Source organism: Rutidosis leptorrhynchoides, chromosome 9 (genome assembly GCF_046630445.1).
Source record: "Rutidosis leptorrhynchoides isolate AG116_Rl617_1_P2 chromosome 9, CSIRO_AGI_Rlap_v1, whole genome shotgun sequence".
In the NCBI taxonomy this organism is placed as follows: domain Eukaryota; kingdom Viridiplantae; phylum Streptophyta; class Magnoliopsida; order Asterales; family Asteraceae; genus Rutidosis; species Rutidosis leptorrhynchoides.
In genome coordinates, this window is record NC_092341.1 from 343,017,712 (window position 1) to 343,023,955 (window position 6,244).

A 6,244-nucleotide genomic window follows, 5' to 3' on the forward strand; every position below is an offset into this window, starting at 1 on the left:
AATAGGAACTTTTCTCGAAAACTGTCACTGTCAATATAGTTGCTATATTAATAAACATACTCTATGTCAAGTTAGACATTAACTAATCAAACGTTATACCTCAAGGTTGATATCCAGATCACTTACTTGCTTTACTTTCCTTCTTTGCGTGGAATACTTCAACTGCTATTTAATGTGAGTTTCATATGATCCCTTTTACTCTTTACATTTTTGGGCTGAGAATACATGTGCAACTTTTATAACTGTTTTACACGTATCAGCTATTAAACTGTGATATGTTGGGCTATGACCAGCAAGTCCCCAACCGACAAGTATAAACGATAACTTGTTACGGGGCAAACTTGAAAGTCTAGTCTAAATACAAGTACCAACTATTAAACTGTGATATGTTGGGCTATGACCAGCAAGTCCCCAACCGACAAGTATAAACGATAACTTGTTACGGGGCAAACTTGAAAGTCTAGTCTAAATATCAGTACCAACTGTTAAAACTATGATATACCCGGCTATGTCCGACTAAGTCCCTACAATGATATTTTTAATTGCTGCGGCATTCTTAATTATTGGGGATAGGCCTATCGGGAGTAACGTCCCCGATAAAATTTGACTAAGTCTTTGTATTACTTGATAATGAAATTAAACGACAAGGACAGAATAACTTGTCACGGGGCAAACAACGTTTAGTCTAAATATCACGCACTGGCATAACTTTTTGATCCTGCTGTAGATCAACTTGACTGGATCTGAGTGATCTACTTATGAAAACAAATCTTGTGGTCTAACACTATTACCGAAATTATTATTTATGACAAACCTATGAACTCACTCAACCCCGTGTTGACTTTTTAAGCATGTTTATTCTCAGGTACTTAAATATTGCTTCCGCTGTATATCTACTGCTTTGATGATGATTGCTTGCTATGCTTGGAGTCTTCATTACATATCATATCAATTAAAGACATATTTATCTTCCGCTGCAAAACTCAACAAAACGTCTCATGTAGAGTCGTTCTCGTTTATACAACTGTGATTTGATATAATTAGTCACAAATACCCCATGCCCTATTTGGGGGTGGACAGTTTATTAAGTAATCACATATATCTCAAACGCTAAAGCGCCAATTCGTGAAATGTTTCAAACTTTTAAGAGATTGAACCTGAAACCCTGCAAAATCTGAACTGGATGTACCTGTAACAGTATCTTTGTTGAATAGGTCCTGGATCTTGCAGAAACATGTAATAGTCAATGCAATATTGTTGACTAAAATATTTGATTCATCGATTTAAAACTAAATTTATTTGCATAAAAAATGTGTCGTAACTTTCTGTTTCAATATTGTATCTAACATAATTATAAAAAATGCTAAACAACAAATCTATACAGTTCCACTTACTATCAAATGTGTAAAAAAAAAAAAAAAAATATGCACAAAAATTAAGTAAACAAAATGACATATCTATTCATTCAAATCTGAAAAATTCAAAAAATAATTCAAAAAAAACTTGTAAATCTACATGATAGTCCTAATCTGGAACAGTATTTAGATCCAGGAACCCCCTATTATTACTGAAACCCTAAAATTTCAGCAACTTAAATAAATTTTCTTTGCAAAACACATACAAAAGATAATTTCAAAACACGAAACCTTAATTTGAAAACCCTAACAATACCATCAAATTAAAAAGCAATATATTTCTCATACTGTTACGAAAAAACGTGACCTAATTCGTGAAATCGATCAAAATGAATAAATCAGTTATCAATCGATCAAATTGATTATGCAATTAATGATATTAGATATCGAATGTAAAGATCTTCGTTTTTAGTGAACCTCAAATTAAGAGACCAAAAATCAATCAAAAGCGTTTATGTTTCTTACCAGGCAAAAAACGATTCAAAATATGTGATGATAAACCGATTCAAAATCATAACAGAGATTTTGTGATGTCGTGGTTAATCAGAGAGTGTGATTTTATCAGCGAGTGTGATTTAAACTTGATTAATAGATTGAGGAGTCGATTGAAAAAATTGGTTAAGAAATCGAATAACAGAGTTCGTAAACCCAGCGAACCCTAAACCGTTGGCGACCATAATTTGATTTCAGATCAGGAACAAAAACCCAGTCGACAACAGCGAACCCTAAATCGTTGCAGAGCATTAAGCGTTTATCGATCAGCGATGGTTTTACGATTAATCGGTACCGTTATGCTTGTAAAAATGTATGGATTAATACTATAACCTTTTCGTTTGATTTTGTCGTCGAAGGAGCAGAGAAATGGCCGGAAGTGAAGGAACGGTATGGTTCATTTTTTTGAATCTGAAAGGGAGAGAAAATTGGTAGGTGAGAGATAGAATGGATGAAATAAGTCTACCTTTGTTATTCCATAAACCAAGTTTTAGTGGACACGTGTAATCAGTAGGGGACAAATGGGATTAGAAAATAATGAGTAGTAGTGTGACACTTGTAGGTTAGATAGTGATGGTTGTTAGCATCTGACACATTGGCAGATAATGTCACGCTTTATGTGATGTAGGGGATAATATAAAGATAAAATTGCTGAAATGGTCCATGTGGTTTGTATCAAAATGCTGATTTAGTCCCTGTGCTTTTTTTTGATGTATTTCATCCTCGTAGTTTGCAAATATTGCTGATTTCGTCCCTCTGACCGACGTCCGTTAAAAAAATCCGTTAAATCCAGTCACATGCCACGCACATGAGGGTAAAACTGTCATTTTACGTTGTCTCTTTCCGAACCTTCATCTTTATCCCAAAATAGATGAACAAAACCTAATTTTTCCATTTTCTTCAAACAAAATCAAACCCACCAAACAATCTAATATATAAAATCAAACACTCTAATTAATAAACACAAATCAGAGTCAAATTCTTCAAAATCTATTAATATTCATATTCTTCAGACCAATTAAACAAACTTAATTTCATATACAAAAACTTTATAAAAACAACAAACAAAAAACAAAAACTTTATAAAAACAACAAACAAAAAACCCGTTCAGAAGGATTAGAACAACATCCCCAGATCCACAGACCTCGATTAATGGTTTTCGACGGCGTAAATCTGATCTTGATTGATGCAAATCAAACAAGAACAAAATATAATTAATTTTTTCTTGAGCCACAAACACAAATTGCAATACACCAGCAACCTTACCAAATTAATCAATAACTTTTACCCTTTCATAAATCGATTTCACACAACAACCCTTTCATAAACCTTTTTCTTTTTCAAATTGTTCTGTACATTCCAATGAAGAACATCATCTACAGTTTACTTCAAAAGTTTACTTCAAAAATGCGGTCTTCAATTATCTGATGAACTTGATAATTCTTAATTATTTCGCATGTGTGACGATCGCTCCAAATATATATGGACGAACACGTCATTCATTGATTTCATTGCGAGGTATTTGACCTCTATGTGATACGTTTTGTAACATTGCATTCGTTTGAAAAGGTATTTCATAAATGAATATATAAATTCCAGGTTTTTTTTACATCTGATGATTCCTACGTATAGACAATCACCATTTAAATGGTTTACAATAATACATCTGTTGACAATACAGTCAAAATAAGATACATGGTAATGGTTTGATGAATGCAAGTTTCTTGTATATAGCATGTATGACTCCAAGCACATAACTTGTATCACGTATGAGCAAACAGCGGAAGACTTCTAGAAACCTGAGAATAAACATGCTTCAAGTGTCAACACAAAGGTTGGTGAGTTCATAGTTTTAATATTACACATAATCCGTATATCAATGTGGATTACAAAAGTTCAGTTGTTTTATTCAAAACGTTTATCATTATGTTTTAAATAAAAGGTGGATCACAAGACTTTAGTTGTTTCATCCGAAACGTTTATCAATCGGTTCTACAAAGTTGAGCACCCTGGTAACTAAACTTTAACGTTTATATAATTTGTACCCTTTGTATAATCATCTTAATAATACACGCAAACCAACGTGTACGTTTCTCAAATAGCATACGTCCGTTAAAAGGCTAGCGCTCTAGCTCAGACGGGGATGTCAAGCCCTATGGATCCATATACTACTACTCGCGCCCACCAGTTCTTATAACTGGCAGTTAACAGTTACCAAAGCTAAGGGATTTTCGGTTCAAACTCAGTGTAGAATTTAGTATGTACTTGTATCCATTGCGTTTAAAATAAAGTGCATGTATTCTCAGCCCAAAAATATAGATTGCAAAAGCAATTAAAAAGGGAGCAATGAAACTCACGCATATAAATATTGTATATCGGTTAATAAAGCATTTGCATGTATTCTCAGCCCAAAAATATATGTAAAAAGGGATCAAATGAACTCACTGTTTAATATTGATATACAATATTGCAGGAAAGCACGTAGACGCATCGGAGATGATAAACACGAGGTTTGATTCACAAAAAAAATACCCCCGAACATTACCCATAACCTCCTTGGCAATAACCCATAATTTCCTTAGCTCTAGCTTGCTCGAAAACTCATTTTGAAAATTACTTGGACAGCACCCCATCGTAATATTTGATGTACATTATTATTTTTGTATCGCAAAAATAATAACACTAAATAAAAAAAATAATAAGATTAATAATAATCTTATTAATAATAATAATAATAATAATAATAATAATAATAATAATAATAATAATAATAATAATATAAATAATAAATAAAATAAATACGGAGTAATATGTATGTGTGTGTTTTTTTTTTCTTTACTCGGCAGAAAATGTTGCAATTTATAGAACCTGGCCTGAAATCTGGAGTCATGCGACTCGCATGGAAATGGCCTTCTGGCCATGCGACTCGCATGAGGACCAGGGACAGCTCACATTGTTTTGGCTCCTAGCTTGTCGACATAATATAAAATAAATATATAATATATATAATTTAAATAATTAATTATATATTATATTAAATTCACATGCATAGTTGACTTGTAACTTTTGTTCCGATAAGTCGTACGTTGTTACTTGACTTATGTCCCGGTTCCGGTTTCTTGAATGTCCTTTCGTACGCTGAGAAAACTTGCATTTTACATTTCGTGACTCGTACCTTTGTTAAAATATAGCCTTAAATTATTCCTAAACTATACCACTCAAAGTATATCTTAAACTTTCGAGTATTTTGGTCATTTACTTCTATAAATCATCGTGTCACTATTTGTTAAAATACATTTTTAAAATAGTGTTTTACTGTAGCAAAGTTACTGCAGCAAAGTCAATTTTTACTGTAGCATTTCACTGTAGCAAAGTAAATTTTACTGTAGCAAATAGTGATTTTCGAAAACACTGTAGCATTTTGGGTACTGTAGCAATTTGAAAATACTTTATCAAATTAGTGTTTTACTGGTTCATCTTAAACGTTTTAGTTAACTTATCTAAATATCAATCAAATCAATAATCGAATGTTACTATCGTTTACTAAATAACTTGAAATCATATATATTTAATTAGATATATAAACCAATAAGTTTAATGTACGGTATTATGCAATTAAAACTTTGTTACGTTTTCAAGTTATAGAATATATATGTATCTATTTACATATAATTGTTCGCGAATCGTTGAGAAAATCGAAGGGTACTTGAATAGTTCAAAAATTTTGAGATTCAGTTTTACAGACTTTGTTTATCGTGTCGAAATCATTAATCCTTTAAAGATTAAGTTTAAATTTAGTCGCAAATTTTCGGGTCATTACAGTACCTACCCGTTAAAGAAATTTCATCCCGAAATTTGGTGAAGGAAAGTTTAATAACGTAGATCAGGATATTCTTGTATCAAAGAATATGATATAGTTTGAATTCTCATCATGAATTCGTTTGTTCATAAAATCCTCATCAAAAGGATATAATAGAATGAAATGTTTTGTATACCTTAAATTAGTCGAGTTTCGTTTATGAATAGTGTGAGTTAAATAAATAACAAGTTTTTCACCTATGTGTAAATATGGATAAAACAATTCGATTACACGGATAGTATGAGTGAAGTTATCACAAAATAGTGAAATGAGGTAATTAAAGCTTCGTCTTATCGTTTGACGTAGTCAGAGTTGATTTCCGGAATTTAGGGAATAGAAAATCTTCATAATCTAAATAAGATTTTTATTCTTCGGAATTTGCGGAAATTAGGATTTTCTTTGATTAAATGTGTAATCTGCCTCGATTGCTATGTCTGATATTTCGCTATAAATTGACCTCTTCCGTCTCATTATTTT